This window comes from Tamandua tetradactyla, chromosome 9 (genome assembly GCF_023851605.1).
Source record: "Tamandua tetradactyla isolate mTamTet1 chromosome 9, mTamTet1.pri, whole genome shotgun sequence".
Lineage (NCBI taxonomy): Eukaryota > Metazoa > Chordata > Mammalia > Pilosa > Myrmecophagidae > Tamandua > Tamandua tetradactyla.
This window is the reverse complement of record NC_135335.1, coordinates 99,460,931-99,483,317: the sequence shown is the minus strand read 5'-3', so window position 1 is coordinate 99,483,317 and position 22,387 is coordinate 99,460,931. Positions and strand designations below refer to the sequence as shown.

Genomic DNA, 22,387 nt, shown 5'->3' with positions numbered 1-22,387 from the left:
TTGAAAATTTACCTAAAAATGAAATAGCTGTGTTATTGGGTACGATTATATTCTCTTTAAGTAGATACAGCTAAACAATTTTTTAAGGTGATTGTACCAATTTACCCTTCCAATAGCAGTGTATGAGAGTTTCAGTTCTTCTGTATCCTAGCCAACACTTATTACTGTTAGTCTTTTTAATTTTAACCACTCTGATGGATATATAGTTGTTGCAAATTTTCCTTATAACTAATGAGCTTGGGGGCCATTTAGTATACTTATTAAATATTTGGACATTCTCTGTTCTCAGTAATTTTTCTTTTCTTTTTAAAATTTTTAAATTTTATCTTTTATTTTCTTTTTCTTTTGTAAGTAATTTTAAAAAATGGGGTGTTTGTCTTGCTATTTTGTAGGATGATTCCTTTGTTGCTATCTCTCCCATTCTCTGGCTTGGTTTTTCATGGCCTGGATGTCTTCAAATGAACAAAAGTTATTAATTTCACCAACCCCTTTTTTAAGTATGTTCTTTATGTATTGTTATAATAAATCATATGATACTCCAAAAATATGAAGATAGTATACATTTTTCCTAAGGTCTTGTTGTGTCATGTTTCAAGTGAATATATACAGCCTACTTGAAGTTGATGCTTTACTATGATAGGAAGAGATTTCAAAATTATTTTTTCTCCAATCAACTGGATATCTAGCTGATCTAGCATCGTATATTGAAAAGTCTCTTCTTTCACCACTTGGCATAGTGCAATGGCATTTTACACCACTACTATAAGCCTGTGCAGGCCAGTTCACCCATATCTGTACCCATACCCCAGATGCTATGTCAACTGCAAACAGTTAATGGCTGCTTCCCTTCTCCAAAGAATTGTCCTCTTCTAATGGACACCACATCTTCTGGGAAGTTATATCCCCCTTGGGGGTAATCCTTAGCCCCTAATGTAGGGTTACAAAAGGCTGGTTTCCTTGCCTTAAGAAGGGTCAGCCCTGTTTTGGGGTTTATGCGTCCAAGTCTCACCCTGCGGATCAGGCAATAGTTAGTTTTTATCTGAGACCACATCCTTGCTGGGCTTTTTTCCCTTTTCTGGTCTGCTTAACTCTCTCCCTACATAGGATATTTTCCTAAAGAGCACTTTTATAATAAATCATGTGCACAGAAACCTTGATTTAGAGTCTTCTTCTAGGGACCTCAACTTAATATGGTCTTTTCCATAAGTGTTCCTGGGAGTCAGGTACTAAGAATGAGAGCCCAGAGTTGTATCAGTGAGAGTACCTCAGTAATAGTAATAGATGGAGTATTGATTGTTGTGGTATGCAATAACAGTGAAATTTCTGAGACATTCACCTATAGTCAACAGGTATGGAATATTATGCGAGAGCTGCACTGCTTTGTGCAATATCTCTGGCATTTGAAAGATAGCAGAGAAATTGGATAGCTATTTGTGATTACCATGGATACATTGAAAAAAGAAAATCGTAGGCTCAGGAAAATCAATCACCATCTTGAAGCAAAGGGGTTCTTAGGTAGTCTTTAAAGTGATCTCATTTTCTGTTAGTGGAAGAAAAGATAGATATTAAGATCAGATGTAGGACCTAAGTTTAAGAGTAGAAGAACTTATAAGAAGGGTGAATTCTTAGCCTAGATAAGTCTCTTATGCCTAAAATAGGCCCCTGATACAGAAGGAGTGGAACCCTAATACTTGATATAGTTATTTGTATATATACACTTGTACACCCACAGTTCTTTGAATTCCCTGGGTATGTAGAAGTGTCACCAACTCCCCATTGTAGAATATAGCTCCCTTCTTGAAGACCACACAGAAGTTTCAGATGAGACAGGTGCAAGGCTGGGTATCTTTAGAATCTACTCCCCTATTCCTCCCACCCCCAATCCTTACACCACTCCTGGGATGAAATTGCAGCATGAACTAGCTGGGCCCTTTAATGCAGGGAGGGATTATGTGTCAAGGGACATCAGGACCTAGTTTTCATGTTCTGGCAAGAATTATGAGAGTACGCCTGGGAGCAGACACTGAAGGTCTTCTGGATCTAAGGGTAGATGAGTAATATAAACTGGATAAAGGACAATTTTTTCAACTGAAGGCACTGTTTCATTATATAGAATTTGATACATAACAAGAACCCTGGAAAATAGTTTTAAAATGCTCTGGACTGCTTTGGAGCCTTACAGAAAGTCATGACCCACATCTATGCGTTAAGAAGCAAGAATTGCTACGTGGAGAAAGGGATCAATAAAGCAGAAAAGTAAGCCTGCTAGAATGGATCTACTATGTAAGTCTGGGAAACCCGTTGGCTGACAGTGTTTCTTGAGAGGGCCTGGTGGCTATTCTGTGCACAAAAGTAATAAGAAATTCACTGATGGGGGAGGGAATTATCAGCATCATTGAGAAACTCAATACTGGCTGCCTTTATAGGGTAGAATTGAAGGTAGGACATGCTATTAAAGAACTCTGCTCTCTACTAGCAGTTGGAACGAGAGTATCATAAAACAGCAGATGCCAGAGGGCAGAATTTAATCATATAAGCAGAGCAGCTATAATAACTATAATGAGTGGCAAATTGAAATAGCAACAGTAGGGCCTGATCTTCTGAGGACTGTGGAAATGACTAATAGAATATGGTTCCTAGGGGCAAAATTGATGGAAAGACCTGCAAGCCTGTTAACATATGCAATCTGAACAGATCAAGAATGTATGAGCAGAAGGCTAAATTGAGCTGCTTCAATGGAAAATCATTATTCCTTTCTCTGTTTATAGACCGAGAAGCCAGTTATCAGACCCAGAGTCCATTAAGTGAAGGAGAGGCTAGGTCACAATGAGTAAATTTTATCCCCCAAAATAATATGTTGAAGCCCTAATCCCTAGTACCTCAGAATGTGACCTTATTTGGAAATAGGGTTGTTACAGATGGAATTAGGCAAGTTAAAATCAGAACATAAAAAAAAAAAATCAGAACATACTGGGGTAGAGTGGACAATTAATCCAATATAAATTATGTTGTTATAAGAAAGGGAGAGGAGACACAGAGAGACAGAGATGAGACTGTTATTTGAAGATGGAGCTAAAGGAGAGACTGTGATGACTGAGATAGAGATTGAAGCCCAAGGATTGCTGGCAAACCAACCAAAGTTAGGTAGAGCTGAGGCAGGATTCTAACCTAGAGATTTCAGGTTTCCAGCCTCCAGAGCTATAAGATAATAAATTTCTGTTCTTTTATTCCACTGAGTTTGTGTGACCTTTTAAAGGTAGCCTTAGAAAACGAAGACATAATATTTTGAGGGCTGTTGATAGTCATGTCCAAGACACTGATACCTGGGGACCCAAAGCACCATTGTATTCCCCCGCTATAGAAGTGATATATGGGGATCACGTAGAAATGAAGTCCTGGCTTAGGTACACCTCACAATGGGTCCAGTCAGTCTAAGATTGACCCTGTGGCCATTTCCCTTTTTTTCTGAATGTGTATTTGTAATAGACAATAGGTGGAGAATTCTCAAATTGTCCTTTTTGGTTAGAGAAATAGGAACTATTGTAGTAGGGGAAGCTCCTAAAGCTGTCCCTCTCCCAAGCCTTTGACTAAGATAGTAAACACCACAATCCAGGGAGGAGGCTAATGGTATAGAAACTTAAAGGATGTAGGGGGTGACTGTTTTTAATAGGTCCCATTTAATTTACTAGTCTTTCCTCTGCAAAACCTAATTGATCATGGTATAGCCAATGGAATATTACAAACTCAACCAAGAATTAACTCCAGTTGCAGCTGCTGAACCTGATGTGGTGTACTTGCTAAAAGTGATTTAACATGGTCACAGGTTCACATTATGTAGTTATCAAATGAGCAAATGAATTTTTTGCATATTAGTCAAGAAGAGGATCAGAATTTGTTGGTGTTTACATGGGGCAGATAAGATAGATAAGAGTATATATTTAAAGTCTTGGTCCAGAGCTATGCTAATTCTGTTCTCTGTCATAATATAACCTGAACGGACTGGGACCTTTAGCATTCCACAGATATCATATTGGTCTACCATACTGATAATATCATGTTAATCAGTCATGATAAGTAAATAATAGCAAATACTCTGTGTGCTTGGTAGGATATGTATGCTTGGAAGACAGGAGACAAACTCTATAGGATTAGAGGCCTGTCACATTAGTGAGGTTTTGAGGATTCCATTTCTTTAGGGCATGTCAGGATATCTTATACAAGGTAAAGAACACCTCACTTCTTATTGCTAAAAAGAAAGCAGAATACTTGTAGGCTTCTTTTGAGTTTACGAGGTTGCATAATCCACAACTGGGAATATTGCATCCACCCATATGTTGAGTGATGCAAATGGTTGGTAGTTTTGAGTGGGTCTAAGTGCAAGAAAAGGCTCTGTAGAAGATACAGGCAGTGGCATAAATAGTCCTACTGCTTGACCCTATATCAAACCCCATTGTACTAAAGGTATTAAAAAGGTAGAAAAGATGTCATATGGAGTCTCTAGAGAGTCATAATTGGGAGTTGCAGTGAAGATCCCAAGGGTTATGAAGGAAGGCTATGTCACCAACAGTGGAGAAATTTGCACTATTCAAGAAAGGGGCTTCAGATATGTGTCCAGGCCCAGGTAGGACAGACTCTCTAACTATGGAAAAATAGGTGACCATATGCCTAGAATTGCTCATTATGGGTGAGGAAGAATCCGACCCACTAAGTCATAAGGTCAAGGAGGTCTACTAGCAATTAATTATAAGATCAAAATGGCCATTTTCATTTCACTGGTACCTGGGGACCCAAAGCATCATTGTAGTCCCCCCTGCTACAGAAGTGATATACAGGGATGATATGTACACCAAATGTTCATGAGATTATTTCGCACATTTATAATACAGTTAGAGTGGTGTATTAGCTAGGGTTCTCTAGAGAAACAGAATCAGCAGGAGATATCTATCTATATAAAATTTGTAAAAGTGTCTCACACAACTATGGAGAAGTAAGAATCCAAGATCTGTGGGGCAGGCCTGAGCTGACAACTCCAATGAAGGTCCTCAATGAACTCTCAGGAGAGGCCAGCTGGTTGAAGCAGAAAATGTGATTATCTCTTCTGAATCCTCTTTAATAGCCTTGCAGTGATTAGATTAAGTGTCACTCATTGCAGAAGGCACTCCCCTTAGCTGATTGCATTTGCAGCCAATGTGGTCATGATTTAAGTCCATGAAATGTCCTCACAGCAACAGACAGGTGCCTGCCCAACCAGACAACCAGGCACCACCACCTGGCCAAACTGACACATGAACCTGGCCTTGTTAATGTGGCCACTATACACATCACCTTAAATCATACTTAATCTCTTAATAGAAAAAAATATGAGACATTTTTTCCCTGGCTTAACAAAACTCAACAGTCCTGCTTACAACTGGAAATGAATTAAATCTCTCCATAATAAGGTGCAAGTCCTTGGGTAATATTCACTCTTAAACTTGATATTTTACAACTTAAGTACTATAACATGAACAAAACAGCTTATGTCATATAATAAAGGGGATAAAATAAAGAGGGAAAAGGATACTTGATTTATGTATAAATATATAGTTACTAATTACAAAGCAAGGAAGAAATATTCATGCCATTATGGTCCTAGTTTCTGTAACTGATCACTTGGTTGTAGTTCATACTTGTCACTACCTTCGTCCACTACCCACATGAACCTGACCATCACAATTGGTTTCTCACATTGTGCATTCCATCCTTGGATCTTCCAATGGCATAAGTGATTTTTTTTAATTCTGCATACTTATATTTCACTCTTTGTGCTATAAAAAATTATGGGTTTTATGAATGCTTAGTGTCATATATCCACAATTACATTGTCATGCATAGTTTCATTGACTTAAAAAAATCCTGTGCTTCACCTTTTCAATCCCCTCCTCCCTCCCAAACTGCTGGAAACCAATGATCTGTTTAAAATATCTATGGTTTTGCCTTTTCTAGAATGTCATATAATTGCAACCATATTTTCAGACTGGGTTCTTTCACTTAGCAATATGCATTTAAGGTTTATTCATGCCTTTTAACAGCTTGCTAGTGCATTTCTTTTTTTTATTTATTAGAAAAAGTGTATGTTTACAGAACAATCATGAATAAAGTACAGGATTCCAATTTACCACCCCACCGCCAATATTTGGAACATTTGTAACAATTGAGGATAGCACATTTTAATAATTGTACTATTAATTAAAATTCATAGTTTAACTTAGAGTTCATTGTTTGTGCAGTGTTGCTCCATGGATTTTTCTATGTATGTATATACCACATTTTATTGATCCATTCAATGATTGATGAATGCATGGGTGGCCTCCATCTTTTGGCAGTTTGAATAATGCCGCTATGAAAACTGATGTGCAAATATCTGTTCAAGTACCTGTTTTCAATTATTTTTGATATATACCTAGTAGGAGAATTGCAAGTAAGTATGGTAATTGTATATTCAGCTTTCTGAGGAACCACCAAACTGTCTTCCACAGGGGCCGCAGCATTTCACATTGACACCACAATAAATGAATATTCCTATTACTCAACATTCTCTCAAACATATGTTATTTTTCATTTTTCTTAATAGCAGCCATTTTAATGGATGTGCAATGGCATCTCATCATGGTTTTGGTTTGCATTTCCCTGAAGGCTAATGATGTGTATTGTTTCCTGTACTTTCTGGCCATTGTATATCTTCTTTGGAGAGATGTCTGTTTAAAGTCTTTTGCCCACTTTTAAATTGGGTATTTGTCTTTTTCTCATTAAGTTGAAGAATTTCTTTGTATATTCTGGAGTTTAATCCTGTATGAGATATAGTTTCCAAATATTTTCTCCCGTTGTGTAGGTTATCATTTTACTTTCATTATAAAATCCTTTGAGGAACAAAAGTTTTCAACTTTAATGAAGTCCCATTTATTATTTGTTCTTTTGTAGCTTGTGTTTTGGGTATAAAGTCTAAGAAATCACTGCTCAACATATGGTCCTCAAGATGCTTCCCTACATTTTCTTCTAGGAGTTTGATATTCTAGCTTTTATATTAAGGACTTCAATTCATTTTTTTTTTTGGTTTTTAAAAGGGGGAATTTAATGAGTTGCTGGTTTACAGTTCTAAGGCTGAGAAAATGTCCCAATTAAAACAAGTCTATAGAAATGTCCAATCTAAGGCATCCAGGGAAAGATACCTTGGTTCAAGAAGGCCGATGAAGTTTAGGGTCTCTCTCAAGTGAGAAGGCACACGGCGAACACAGTCAGGGCTTCTCTCTCAGCTGGAAGGGCACATGGCGAACACAGCGTCACCTGCTAGCTTACTCTCCTGGCTTCCTGTTTCATGAAGCTCCCCGGGAGGCATTTTCCTTCTTCATCTCCAAAGGTTGCTGGCTCGTGGACTCTCTGCATCTCATGGCTACATCATTCTGCTCTCTCTGAATTCCTCAATCCATTTTGAGTTTATTTTTGTATATGGTATGAGATAGGCATCCTCCTTATTTATTTTGTAAATGGAGATACCGTTTTCCCAGCATCATTTGTTGAAGAGACTATATTTTCCAATTGAATGGTCTTTGCCACCTTGTCAAAAATCAGTTAGCCATAATTGTGAGGGTGGGTTTCTGAGCCTTCAGTTCTATTTCATTAATCTATATGTCTTTGTCTTTCCTTGTGCCAGCTCCATGGTATTTTGATTATTGTGTCTTTGTAATAAGTTTTAAGGTTGAGTTCTCCAACTTCATTCTTTTTCAGATGGCTTTAGCTATTTGAGGCCCCTTAACCTTCTATATAAAATTGATGATTGGCTTTTTCATTTCTGCAAAGAAGGTTTTGAAATTTTGATTGAGATTACATTGAATCTATAAATTGCTTTGAGTAGTTTTGTGATTTTAATTATATTTAATCTTCCAATCCATAAACACAGAATAACCTTCCATTTATTTAGGTCTTCCATAATTTCTTTCAGCAATGTTTTGTAGTTTTCTTTGTACTAGTCCTTTAAATACTTGGTTAGATTTATTCCTAGATACTTGATTCTTTTAGTTTCTATTGTGAATGGAATTCTTTTCTTGATTTCTTGTTCTGGTTGCTGCTTACGTATAGAAACACTGCTGATGTTTGGGGGCTGATCTTGTAACCTGCCACTTTCTTCAATTCATTTATTAACTCTAGGAGCTTTGTTGTGGATTTTTTCAGGATTTTCTGTGTATAGGATCATATCATCTGCAAATAGGGAAAGTTTTACTTGTTCATTTCAATTTGTATGACTTTTATTTCTTTTTCTTGTCTAATCCCTGGTAAATACTTCCAGTAAAATGTTGAATAACAAAGGAGATGTGGTCACCCTTGTCTTGTTCCTGATCTTAGAGGGAAAGTGCTCAGTCTATATGGGCTTTTCATATATGCCCTTTATCATGTTGAGGAATGTTCCTTCTATTCCTCAACATGATAAAGGGCATATGTTCCTCCTGTTCTGAGTGTTTTTAGCAAGATAGGGTTCTCTATTTGGTCAAATGCCTTTCCTATATCAATTGAGATGATCATGTAGTTTTGTTTCTTCATTCTGTTAGTATGGTATACTACATTAATTGATTTTTTGATGTTGAACCAAACTTATGTACCAAGAATACTTGATCACTTGATGTGTAATTCTTTTGATATGCTGCTGGATTTGATTCGCTAGCATTTTGTTGAGGATATTTGCATGTAGGTTCATAAGATACATTGTTCTGTGGTTTTCTCTTCTTGTGGGATCTTTATCTGGCTTTGGTATGAAGGTGATGGTGGCCTTGCCGAATGAGACAGGGACTACTCCCTCCTCTGTAGCTTTTTGAAGTAGTTTGAGCAGAATTGGTATTAAGTCTTGGAATGTTTGGCAGAATCCCCTTGCAAAGCCATCTGCTCCTAGGCTTTTCTTTATTGGGAGGCCTTTGATGACTGAGTCATCTCTTTACTGGTAATTGGTTTATTGAAATCTTCTATTTCTTTTTGGGTCAATGTTGGGATTTTGTGTGTTTCTAAGGATTTGTCTATTTCAACTACGTTATGTAATTTATTGCCATACAGTTGTTCATAGTATCCTCTTACAGTCCTTTTTTTCTTCCGGAAGGGTTGATAGTTTTCAATTCTGATTTTTGTTATTTGCATATATTCCCTCTTTTTTCTTTATCAGTCTAGCTAAAGTTTTGTCAATTTTATTGATCTTTTCAAAGAACTAAATTTTGATTTTGTTGATTCTATCCATTGTTTTCTTTTCCTATCCCATTTCTCTTTGTTCTAATCTTTATTATTTCCTTCTTTCTACTTACTTTGGCTTAGTTTGATCTTTTTGTAGTTCCTCCAGTTTTGAGGTTAGGTCTTTCATTTGAAGTCTTTCTTCTTTTTAATGTAAACATTTAGAGCTATACATTTCCCTCTCTGCACTACTTTCACTGTTTCCCATCAACTTTGTATATGTGCTGCCGAAGCAAGTCTATAAACTTTGTATTTCATTTTCATTTTCATGGAGATATTTCCTAATTTCACTTCTATTTTCCTCTGTAATCTATTAGCTATTTAAAAGTTTGTTGTCTGATTAAATATTTGTGAATTAAATATTTCTCCCACTGTTTTTGATTCCTAGGTTCATTCCATGGTGGTTGGAAAATATATATTGTATGATTTCAATATATTTGAATTTATTGAGATTTGTTTTGTTTTGTGCCCCCCCCCCCCAAATATGGTCTATCTTAGAGAATGAGCCATATCAACTTTATTGAGATTTATTTCATTTTGTGACCCCCCCAATATATTATCTATCTTAGAGAATGAGCCATGTGGGCTCGAGATGAATGTGTATTCTTTGGGTGCAGTATTCTATATGAGTTTATTAGGTCTAATTGATTTATTGTATCATTCAAGTCCTATATTTCCTTGTTGATCTTCTAACTTGATGTTTTTTCCATTATGGAGTGTGGTGTGTTAATGTCTCAGACTATTAATATGGAACCATCACTTTCTCCCTTCAAATCTCTCTGGATTTGCTCCTTATATTCTGGGGCTCTGCTGGTGAGTGAATATATATTTATAATTATTGCATCTTCCTGTTGGATTGCCTCCTTCATGAGAATGACCACCTTTGTCCCTTGTAACTGTTCTTCATGTGAAGTCTATTTTATCCAATATTAGTTTAGCTGCTCTAGCTCTCTTTTGGTTACTACTTGCATATATTGTTTCCTGTCCTTTTCACCCTCAACTGATTGTATCTTTGATTTTTATGCTGAGAGCATGTATTTTGATCATGCTTTTTTATCCACTCTGCTGATCCACTTACATTTAAAGTCATTACTTATAATACAGGACTTTCTTCTGACATTTTGCTGTTTAGCTTTTGTAAGTCTTATACCCTTTTTCTTCTTCATTTCCTTTAAAGCCTACTTTTTATTTACTTACCTTCTTGTGTTGTACTAATTTGAGTGTCTTCTCATTTCTTTATGGATATGTCTTTCATCTATTTTCTTTGTGGTTACAATAAGATTAAGATTTGACACCCTGAGTAAATACTGATCATACTTTGGTTGATACCAACTGAATTTTAATAGCATGCACACAGTTTTTTCCTACAGTCCTATGCCCCCCTTTTTCCTAACTTGTTACCACTTGTATCTTTGCCCATTGTACATCAAAAACTTAGACTTAATTTTTTTTTTCTTTTATGTGAAAAATAACATTAAGCCAGTTTGAACCTATTATGTACCCCAGAAAAACCATATTGTAATCTTGATTAAATCTTGTGGAGGCAGTCTTTCCTCTTAATCCTGATTTGATATTGCAGGGTGGGACTCTTGATTAGATTATCCCCACAGAGATGTGACTCGCCCAATTGTGGGTGTGAACTTTTTGTTACATGGAGGTGTGACCGCACTCATTCCAGGTGGGTCTTGAGTAGTTTACTGGAATCCCTTAAAAGAGGAAACATTTTGGAGAGAGCTCAGAGCAGACAGAAATGACAAGAGCATCAGAACCACAGAGCCCACACAGCCAGAGACCTGCGAAGCAGAAGGAAAACATCCCCAGGAAGTCTTATGAAGTGAGGAGAGAAAGCTAGCAGATGCCATCATGTGCCCTCCCAACTGAACTTCATTAGCTCTTTCTTTGGAATTAAGTTATCTTTCTTTGGATGCCTTAGTTTGGACATGGCCTTAGAACTGTAAACTTGCAACTTAATAAATTCCCCGTTTTAAAAGCCGTTCCATTTCTGGTATATCACATTTCAGCAGCTTCCAAACTAAAGCAAACATATATACAAAAAAGCAATAAATTTCAAAGACATCACAACAGTTAGTTGTAGAACAGATTCCAGTTTGGTATGGGTTACAATTCCACCTAAAAAAAATTTTAGGTTTTTAATTCTAGCTTCTCCAAGATACTGGAGACTAAAAGAAATATCAATATAAGGATTCAGCAACCATACTCATTGGTTAAACCCTACCTTCTCTGTATAACTCCGCCATCACCTTTGATCTTTCTCCCACTCTTTAGGGGTATTTGGGCTGCGCCCATTCTAACTTTTTCTTGTTGAAAGGTGCTGTTGATAATATGAGATAGGGGTATGGAACTGGTTGATGTTCTGGAGAGGCTGACCCCTCTGCATTTCAGGACTTATCTGGTCCAGAGACCAATCTGGAGGTTGCAGGTTTCTGGAAAGTTATCTGAGTGTATGGAAACTTTGTAGATTCTTATATAACACCCTAGGTGTTTTTAGGATTCACAGGAATGGTTTTGGTTGGGGTTTGACAAGTTATGGTAGGTAACAATGTCTAACTGAAGCTTGCATAAGAGTGACCTCCAGACTAGCCTCTCAACTCTACTTGAACTCTCTCAGCCGCTGATATCTTATTTATTACATTTCTTCTCCCCTCTTTGGTCAGGATGGTATTGTTGATCCTACGGTGCCAGGGTCAGACTCATCCCTGGGAGTTATCTCCCACACCTCAAGGGAGATTTCCACTTGAGGTGGACATGGCATGGATGTCATGTTGCATGTAGTGGGGTGGGGTGGGGTAGTAATTTCACCTGCAGAGTTGGGAATAGGGAGAGAGAGGCCACATATGAGCAACAGAAGAGGTCCTCCAGAAGTAACTCTTAGGCATGCCTATAGGTAGTCTAAGCTTCTCTACTACCTACATAAGCTTCACAAGAGTGAGCCGCATAATCGAGGGCAAAGCCTGTTGTTTTGGCTGTCCCTAAAGTTTGACACAATATCAGGGAATTCTCTAATGGTAAGGTTTAATAGTTCCATATTATTTCTCTTCTCCCTCAGGGGATTTTGCCAATACTTTTTGATTATCTGCTTAATACATTCTAGGATGTATTCAGGCATTACAATAATCTATACAGGATTAAAGGACCTCTTTCTTATTCTGTGCTCCCTGTGTTTCAGTTGTTCAAATGAGCTATACAGATAGGTTACATTAGATTATGTACTACAGAAAATTTCAGTTCCATATCAAATAAACCTTTCTTCCATTGGGCTCATAGACTACATGTGGTTCTAAAATATAGACAGTGTCTTCCTTAACCCTATGTTCTGAATTACTTTGATCCCAACCTGTTTAGCTTCATTCTTATCTCTAAATATATATATATATATAAAACAGCCTCTCAAAATCCGGAAATCATAATCACCACTCCAAACTTAATGTGTTTGCTCTAAAAGCTTACACTCTAGGCCCCTGTTTTCTTATAAGCATTTTCTAAAGGTTACCATACCATTCTTGCTCTTTTATTTCTGGCTTATTTTGTCTGTCCAAATTTCCCACATGTTCATTCACATTGTTGCATGCCTCATGATTTTGTTCCTTTTTGTAGCAGCACAGCCTTCATTTATAAGTATACACCATCGTTCGCCAATCTACTTCTCAGTCTACATCCTTCAGTCACCTGCATTCATTGGGCATCAAGTAGAAGGCCTAAAGTCCACAATCTATCAAATTCTCAATTTTAGATAGTTTCGTTGTTCCCAAGAGAAAGAAAATCAACAAGCACACCCTTGCCAAATAGGAAATCTCAACCTCCTCTTAACTCTTGTCCCTCCCTCAATTATTTACCTCTGCTGTTGCTGTGGTAGTGCTGATGGTTTCTTTTTGAACATAGCTCATGGAATGCAATTGCAGTTTTCCTCCTGTATTCTGGATTTAAACACTCTTTGTACAAAAATCATATCTTTGAAGTAATTCTTCCAAGAGTGAATTCATATTTCTAGTGTTAATCAGTGAGACACATAGGCCTATACAACCACTTTCAATCTTGTTCATCTTCAATATGGTAATATTACTTATAGACCCACTAGAGAACCACCTTCACTCCTATCTATTCCCTTACATTGGAGTTCAACATTATTAGCTAATAATTAGTTAATAATTAGCTAATAATTAGTTATTAGCTAACAATTAGTTCAACATTATTAGCTAATGGTTCATCCATCTCTAGCTTCTATGTATCTCTAAGTCCCCAATATTCTTATAAGTCTTGATTATGCCTGTGCCGGTTTGAAAGGATGTATATACCCTAGAAAAGCCATGTTTTAATCTTAATCCTATTTTGTAAAAGCAGCCATTTCTTCTAATCCCTATTCAGTACTGTATGTTAGAAACTTTAATGAGGTTATCTCCATGGAGATGTGATTTATTTAGTGTGGGTATTAAACCTGATTAGGTGAACACATGTCTCCACCCATTCCGGGTGGGTCTTGATTGGTTTTACTGGAATCTTTTAAAAGAAAAAGAACTTTGGAAAGAAAGCCATGAGATTCTGATAGAGCAGAATGCTGCAGAACCATGAAACAGAGAGTCCACCAGTCACTGACTTTTCGAGATGAAGAAGGAAAATGTCTCCTGGGGAGCTGGAGAGGAAGCTAGAAGATGATGCTATGTTCACCATGTGCCCTTCCAACTAAGAGAGAAACCCTGGCCGTGTTCACCATGTGCCTTTCCACTTGAGAGAGAAGCCCTGAAATTCATCAGTCTTCTTGAATCAAGGTCTCTTTCTCTGGATACCTTAGATTGGGCATTTCTATAGACTTATTTTAATTGGGACATTTTCTCAGCCTTGGAACTGTATATTAGCAACTTATTAAATTCCCCTTTTTAAAAGCCATTCCATTTCTGGTATATTGCATTCTGGCAGCTAGCAAATTATAACAATGTCTTTATGCTGATCATAAAAGTAGAATTATACAGTATCTGTCCTTTTGTGTCTGGCTAATTTCAGTCAGCATTATGTACGCAAGGCTCATTCATCTTGTCATGTTCTTCAGGATGTCATTTTGTCTTACTGCTGCATAATATTCCATCATATGTATATACCACATTTTGTTGATCCACTTGTCTGCTGATGGGCATTTGGTTTGTTTCTATCTTTTGGCAATTGTGAATAATGCTGCTGTGAACATTAGCATAAAAATGTCTGTTTTTGTAGTTGCTTTCAGCTCTTCTGGGTATATACCAAGTAGTGCTATTGCTGGGTCATAAGGCAACTCAATATTTAGTTTCCTAAGGATCCACCAAACTGTTTCCATAGTGGCTGCACCATTATACATTCCCATCAGCAGTGCCCATGTCCCAGTTTCTCCACATCCTCTCCAACATTTGTAGTTTCCTGATTGTTATATAGCAGCCTTTCTTATAGATGTGAGGTGGTATCTCATTTGTAGTCTTGATCTGCATCTTTTCATGTGCTTTTGTTTTTTGCATGGGCAGGCACTAGGAATCAAACCCGGGTCTCCGGCATGGCAGTCAAGAACTCTGCTTGCTCCATCATCATGATCCACCTATAATAGGTTTTAAAGTCAGGGAGTGTTAATCGTCCCATTTCACTCTTCTTGTTAAAGATGCTTTTAGCTTTTCGGTGTCTCTTTCCCTTCCAGATGAATTTGATAATTAGCTGTTCCAAATCTTCAAACTAGGTTGTTGCAATTGTGATTGGTGGATCAATGTAGGGAGAATTGACAGCTTAATCATATTTAGCCTTCTTATGCAAAAGCAAGGAATGTCTTCTCACCTATTTAGATCTCCTTTGATTTCTTTTAGCAATGTTATGCAGTTTGTATGTACAAGTCCTTTATGTCCCTAGTTAAGTTCATTCCTAAGTACTTGATTTTTTAGTTGTCGTTTTAAGTGGATTTCTTTCCTTAACTGACTCCTCAGCTAGGTCATTGCTTGTGTATAGAAATGTCTCTGATTTTTGCATATTAATTTTATATCCTGGGTTACCTTCCTGAATTTGTTTATTAGCTCAAGTAAGCTTGTTGTAGATTTCTCTGGATCTTCCAAGTATAGCATCATATCATCTGCAAATAATGAGTTTTACTTCTTCCTTGGATGTCTTTTATTTCTTTGTTCTGCCTGATTGCTCTAGCTAGAACTTCTAGCACAATGTTAAATAATAGTGGTGACAGTGGGCATCCTTGTCTTGTTCCTGATCTTAGGGGGAAAGCTTTCAGTCTGTTTCCATTGAGTACAATGCTGGCAGTTGGTTTTACATATTTTCCTTTTATCATAATGAGGTAGTTACCTTTGATTCCTATCTCTTGGAATATTTTTTATCAAAAAAGGATGCTGAAGTTCTCAGCATCAATTAAGGTGATCATGTGATTTTTCTTTTTCAATTTTTTAATGTGTTGTATTACAGTAATTGATTTTCTTGTGTTGAACCTTCCTTGCATTCCTGGTATAAACTCCACTTGGTCATGGTGTATAATTCTTTTAATGGGTTTTTGGATTAAATTTTTTGCTAATATTTTATTGAGAATTTTTGTATCTGTGTTCATTAGGGTGATTGGTTTATAGTTTTCCTTTCTTATAGCATCTTTACCTGGTTTTGGCATTAAAATGATATTAGCTTCACAAAATAAGTTGGGTAGAGTTCCTTTTTCCTCATTTTTTGGGAAAAGCTTGAGCAGGATTGATGTTGGTTCTTTTTGTAATATTTGATAAAATTCCTCTGTGAAGCCATCTGGCCCTGGGCTCTTTTTTTTGTAGGAAGAATTTTGATGACTGATTGAATCTCTTTACTTGTGATTGGTTTATTGAGATCTTCTATTTCTTCCTGAGTCAGTGTAGCTTGTTTGTGTGTTTCCTGGAATTTTTCCATTTCATCTAAGTTGTCTAGTTTGTTGACATATAGTTGTTCATAGTATCCTCTCATGATTTCTTTTATTTCTTCAGAGTCTCTGGTAATGCACCCCTTCTCACTTCTGATTTTGTTTATTTGCATCCTCTCTCTTTTTTTCTCTATTGGTCTTTCTAGTGGCCCATCAATTTTATTGATTTTCTGAAGAACCAACATTTGGTTTTATTGATTCTTTCTATTGTTTTTTTGTTCTCCCATTCATTTACTTCTGCTTTAATCTTTGTTATTTCTCTTCTTCTATTTGCTTTGGGGTTAGTTTGCTGTTCTTTCTCAGGTTCCTCCAGGTGTTCTGTTAAGTCCTCGATATTTGCTCTTTCTTGTTTTTTAATATAGGCATTTAGGGCAATGCATTCCTCTCTCAGCACAGCCTTTGACACATTTCATAAATTCTGATAAGTTCTATTATCATTTTCATTCATCCCCAGATACCTACTGATTTCTCTACCAATTTCTTCTTTGACCCGCTGGTTGTTTAAGAATGTGTTATTTAATCTGTATATATTTGAGAATGTTGTTGTGCTTTGGTGGTTATTGAGATCCAGCTTCATTTCATTGTGATCAAAAAAAGTGTTTTGAATAATTTCAATATTTTTAAGTTTATAAAGATCTATTTTGTTCCCCAGGATATAGTCTATCCTGGAGAATGTTCCATGAGTTCTAGAGAAGAATGTATATCCTTGTGTTTGGGGTGCAATGGCCTATATATGTCTTTTAGGTCTAATTCATTTATCAAGTTCTTTAACTTCTCTGTTTCCTTGTTGATCTTCCATCTAGTTGTTCTATCTATAGAAGAGAGTAGTGTATTCAAGTCTCATACTATTATTGTTGAAACATCTATCACTCCCCTCAGTTTTGCCAATGTCTGTCTCATGTATTTTGGAGGTCCTTGATTGGGAGCATAAACTTTTTTGATTGTTATATCTTCTTGGTGAATTGACCCTTTAATTACTATACAGTGTCCTTCTTTGTCTCTTATGATGTCTTTACATTTAAAGTCAATTTTGTCTGATATTAGCATAGCTACTCTGCTTTCTATTGGTTACAACTTGCATGGAAAATCTTTTTCTGATCTTTCACTTTCAATCTATTTGTATCCTGTGTCTTGTCATCTTACAAGATGAGTCTCTTGTAAGCAGTGTATAGCTGGATTATATTTCTTAATCCATTCTGCCAATCTGTATCTTTCAACTGGAAAGTTTAATCTGTTGACATTCAAAGTTTTGACTGAAAAGACATTTCTTGAATCCATCATGTTATTTTTAAAAATTTTATTTATCAGATCTATATATTCTTTTCCCTCTTTTTCTTCGTATTCTTTAAATTATCGTTAGTGGTACCCTTCAATTCTGTGCCCCCCTCCTCCAGACCTCCTTCTCCTGTTTTTTTTTTGTTTCAGCTGGCAGAACTTCTTTTAGTATTTCTTGTAGGGCCAAGTCTCTTGTTGACAAATTCTTTCAGGACTTCTTTGTCTCTGAAAACTTTAACCTCTCCCTTAGTTTTATTTTTTTTAATTTTTTTTATTAATTAACAGAAAAAAGAAAAAAGAAATTAACCCAACATTTAGAAATCATACCATTCTACATATGCAATCAGTAATTCTTAACATCATCACATAGATGCATGATCATCGTTTCTTAGTACATTTGCATCGGTTTAGAAGAACTAGCAACACAACAGAAAAAGATATAGAATGTAAATATAGAGAAAAAAATAAAAGTAATAATAATAGTAAAAACAAAAAAAAACAAAAAAACCCCAACCAGACAGACAAAAACAAACAAAAAACAAAACAACAACAACAACAACAAAAAAAAAATCTGTAGCTCAGATGCAGCTTCATTCAGTGTTTTAACATGATTACTTTACAATTAGGTATTATTGTGTTGTCCATTTTAGAGTTTTTGTATCTAGTCCTGCTGCACAGTCTGTATCCCTTCAGCTCCAATTACCCATTATCTTACCCTGTTTCTAACTCCTGCTGAACTCTGTTACCAATGACATATTCCAAGTTTATTCTCGAATGTCGATTCACATCATTGGGACCATACAGTATTTGTCTTTTAGTTTTTGGCTAGACTCACTCAGCATAATGTTCTCTAGGTCCATCCATGTTATTACATGCTTCCTAAGTTTATCCTGTCTTAAAGCTGCATAATATTCCACTGTATGTATATACCACAGTTTGTTTAGCCACTCATCTGTTGATGGATATTTTGGCTGTTTCCATCTCTTTGCAATTGTAAATAACACTGCTATAAACATTGGTGTGCAAATGTCCGTTTGTGTCTTTGCCCTTAAGTCCTTTGAGTAGATTCCCAGCAATGGTATTGCTGGGTCGTATGGCAATTCTATATTCAGCTTTTTGAGGAACTGCCAAATGCCTTCCACAGTGGTTGCACCATTTGACATTCCCACCAACAGTGGATAAGTGTGCCTCTTTCACCGCATCCTCTCCAGCACTTGTCATTTTTGTTTTGTTGATAATGGCCATTCTGGTGGGTGTGAGATGATATCTCATTGTGGTTTTGATTTGCATTTCTCTAATGGCCAGGGACATTGAGCATCTCTTCATGTGCCTTTTGGCCATTTGTATTTCCTCCTCTGAGAGGTGTCTGTTCAAGTCTTTTTCCCATTTTGTAATTGGGTTGGCTGTCTTTTTGTTGTTGAGTTGAACAATCTCATTATAAATTCGGGACACTAGACCTTTATCTGATATGTCGTTTCCAAATATTGATTCCCATTGTGTAGGCTGTCTTTCTACTTTCTTGATGAAGTTCTTTGATGCACAAAAGTGTTTAATTTTGAGGAGTTCCCATTTATTTATTTCCTTCTTCAGTGCTCTTGCTTTAGGTTTAAGGTCCATAAAACTGCCTCCAATTGTAAGATTCATAAGATATCTCCCTACATTTTCCTCTAACTGTTTTATGGTCTTAGACCTAATGTTTAGATCTTTGATCCATTTTGAGTTAACTTTTGTGTAGGGTGTGAGATATGGGTCTTCTTTCATTCTTTTGCATATGGATATCCAGTTCTCTAGGCACCATTTATTGAAGAGACTGTTCTGTCCCAGGTGAGTTGGCTTGACTGCCTTATCAAAGATCAAATGTCCATAGATGAGAGGGTCTATATCTGAGCACTCTATTCGATTCCATTGGTTGATATGTCTATCTTTATGCCAATACCATGCTGTTTTGACCACTGTGGCTTCATAATATGCCTTAAAGTCAGGCAGTGCAAGACCTCCAGCTTCGTTTTTTTTCCTCAAGATGTTTTTAGCAATTCGGGGCACCCTGCCCTTCCAGATAAATTTGCTTATTGGTTTTTCTATTTCTGAAAAATAAGTTGGTGGGATTTTGATTGGTATTGCATTGAATCTGTAAATCAGTTTAGGTAGGATTGACATCTTAACTATATTTAGTCTTCCAATCCATGAACACGGTATACTCTTTCATCTATTTAGGTCTTCTGTGATTTCCTTTAGCAGTTTTTTGTAGTTTTCTTTATATAGGTTTTTTGTCTCTTTAGTTAAATTTATTCGTAGGTATTTTATTCTTTTTTTTTGATTTTTGAATACATTTATTGTTCCCCCATAGGGGGTGCACCGTTCCTGGAAGTACTGCAATACCAGGTCGGTGCGTGGAGTGGACGGAGCAAGCTCCTATTCCATCTCCCAACTCCAAAAATCCATTTAATATATTGTCCTCGGATAGAGGACGTATCAGATATTAAACTGATAAGAACAGATACTACACTTGATCTTAGCCAAAAGGCCGAGAAGCGATGGTATTTTATTCTTTTAGTTGCAATTGTAAATGGGATTCGTTTCTTGATTTCCCCCTCCACTTGTTCATTGCTAGTGTATAGAAATGCTACAGATTGTTGAATGTTGATCTTGTAACCTGCTACTTTGCTGTACTCATTTATTAGCTCTAGTAGTTTTGCTGTGGATTTTTCCGGGTTTTCGACATATAGTATCATATCGTCTGCAAACAGTGATAGTTTTACTTCTTCCTTTCAAAAATTTTGATGCCTTGTATTTCTTTTTCTTGTCTAATTGCTCTGGCTAGAACCTCCAACACAATGTTGAATAATAGTGGTGATAGTGGACATCCTTGTCTTGTTCCTGATCTTAGGGGGAAAGTTTTCAATTTTTCCCCATTGAGGATGATGTTAGCTGTGGGTTTTTCATATATTCCCTCTATCATTTTAAGGAAGTTCCCTTGTATTCCTATCCTTTGAAGTGTTTTCAACAGGAAAGAATGTTGAATCTTGTCAAATGCCTTTTCTGCATCAATTGAGATGATCATGTGATTTTTCTGTTTTGATTTGTTGATATGGTGTATTACATTAATGGATTTTCTTATGTTGAACCATCCTTGCATACCTGGGATGAATCCTACTTGGTCATGATGTACAATTCTTTTAATGTGTTGTTGGATACGATTTTCTAGAATTTCATTGAGGATTTTTGCATCTATATTCATTAGAGAGATTGGCCTGTAGTTTTCTTTTTTTTGTAATATCTTTGCCTGGTTTTGGTATGAGGGTGATGTTGGCTTCATAGAATGAATTAGGTAGTTTTCCCTCCGCTTCGATTTTTTTGAAGAGTTTTAGGAGAGTTGGTACTAATTCTTTCTGGAATGTTTGATAAAATTCACATGTGAAGCCGTCTGGTCCTGGACTTTTCTTTTTAGGAAGCTTTTGAATGACTAATTCAATTTCTTTACTTGTGATTGGTTTGTTGAGGTCATCTATGTCTTCTTGAGTCAAAGTTGGTTGTTCATGTCTTTCCAGGAACCCATCCATTTCCTCTAAATTGTTGTATTTATTAGCGTAAAGTTGTTCATAGTATCCTGTTATTACCTCCTTTATTTCTGTGAGGTCAGTAGTTATGTCTCCTCTTCCATTTCTGATCTTATCTATTTGCATCCTCTCTCTTCTTCTTTTTGTCAATCTTGCTAAGGGCCCATCAATCTTATTGATTTTCTCATAGAACCAACTTCTGGCCTTATTGATTTTCTCTATTGTTTTCATGTTTTCAATTTCATTTATTTCTGCTCTAATCTTTGTTATTTCTTTCCTTTTGCTTGCTTTGGGATTAGTTTGCTGTTCTTTCTCCAGTTCTTCCAGGTGGACAGTTAATTCCTGCATTTTTGCCTTTTCTTCTTTTCTGATATAGGCATTTAGGGCAATAAATTTCCCCCTTAGCACTGCCTTTGCTGCATCCCATAAGTTTTGATATGTTGTGTTTTCATTTTCATTTGCCTCGAGGTATTTGCTAATTTCTCTTCCAATTTCTTCTTTGACCCACTCATTGTTTAGGAGTGTGTTGTTAAGCCTCCACGTATTTGTGAATTTTCTGGCACTCCGCCTATTATTGATTTCCAACTTCATTCCTTTATAATCCGAGAAAGTGTTGTGTATGATTTCAATCTTTTTAAATTTGTTAAGACTTGCTTTGTGACCCACCATATGGTCTATCTTTGAGAATGATCCATGAGCACTTGAGAAAAAGGTGTATCCTGCTGTTGTGGGATGTAATGTCCTATAAATGTCTGTTAAGTCTAGCTCATTTATAGTAATATTCAGATTCTCTATTTCTTTATTGATCCTCTGTCTAGATGTTCTGTCCATTGATGAGAGTGGGGAATTGAAGTCTCCAACTATTATGGTATATGTGTCTATTTCCCTTTACAGTGTTTGCAGTGTATTCCTCACGTATTTTGGGGCATTCTGGTTCGGTGCGTAAATATTTATGATTGTTATGTCTTCTTGTTGAATTGTTCCTTTTATTAGTATATAGTGTCCTTCTTTGTCTCTTTTAACTGTTTTACATTTGAAGTCTAATTTGTTGGATATTAGTATAGCCACTCCTGCTCTTTTCTGGTTGTTATTTGCATGAAATATCTTTTCCCAACCTTTCACTTTCAACCTATGTTTATCTTTGGGTCTAAGATGTGTTTCCTGTAGACAGCATATAGAAGGATCCTGTTTTTTAATCCATTCTGCCAATCTATGTCTTTTGATTGGGGAATTCAGTCCATTGACATTTAGTGTTATTACTGTTTGGATAATATTTTCCTCTAACATTTTGCCTTTTGTATTATATATATCATATCTGACTTTCCTTCTTTCTACACTTTTCTCCATGCCTCTCTCTTCTGTCTTTTTGTATCTGACTCTAGTGCTCTCTTTAGTATTTCTT

The 22,387-nt window shown here is 36.4% G+C and overlaps 1 long non-coding RNA gene and 1 other non-coding gene across 2 annotated transcripts in view; one reads left to right on the top strand and one right to left on the bottom strand.

The window, feature by feature from the left end:
• Nucleotides 1–22,387, top strand: part of LOC143647297 (uncharacterized) — a 135,393-nt gene that overhangs the window by 33,261 nt on the left and 79,745 nt on the right. The gene's annotated exons all lie outside the window — the stretch shown is intronic.
• LOC143647468 (U2 spliceosomal RNA) lies at nucleotides 19,774–19,964 on the bottom strand. The gene has a single exon (XR_013158096.1). It is a non-coding gene; the product is annotated as a U2 spliceosomal RNA (small nuclear RNA).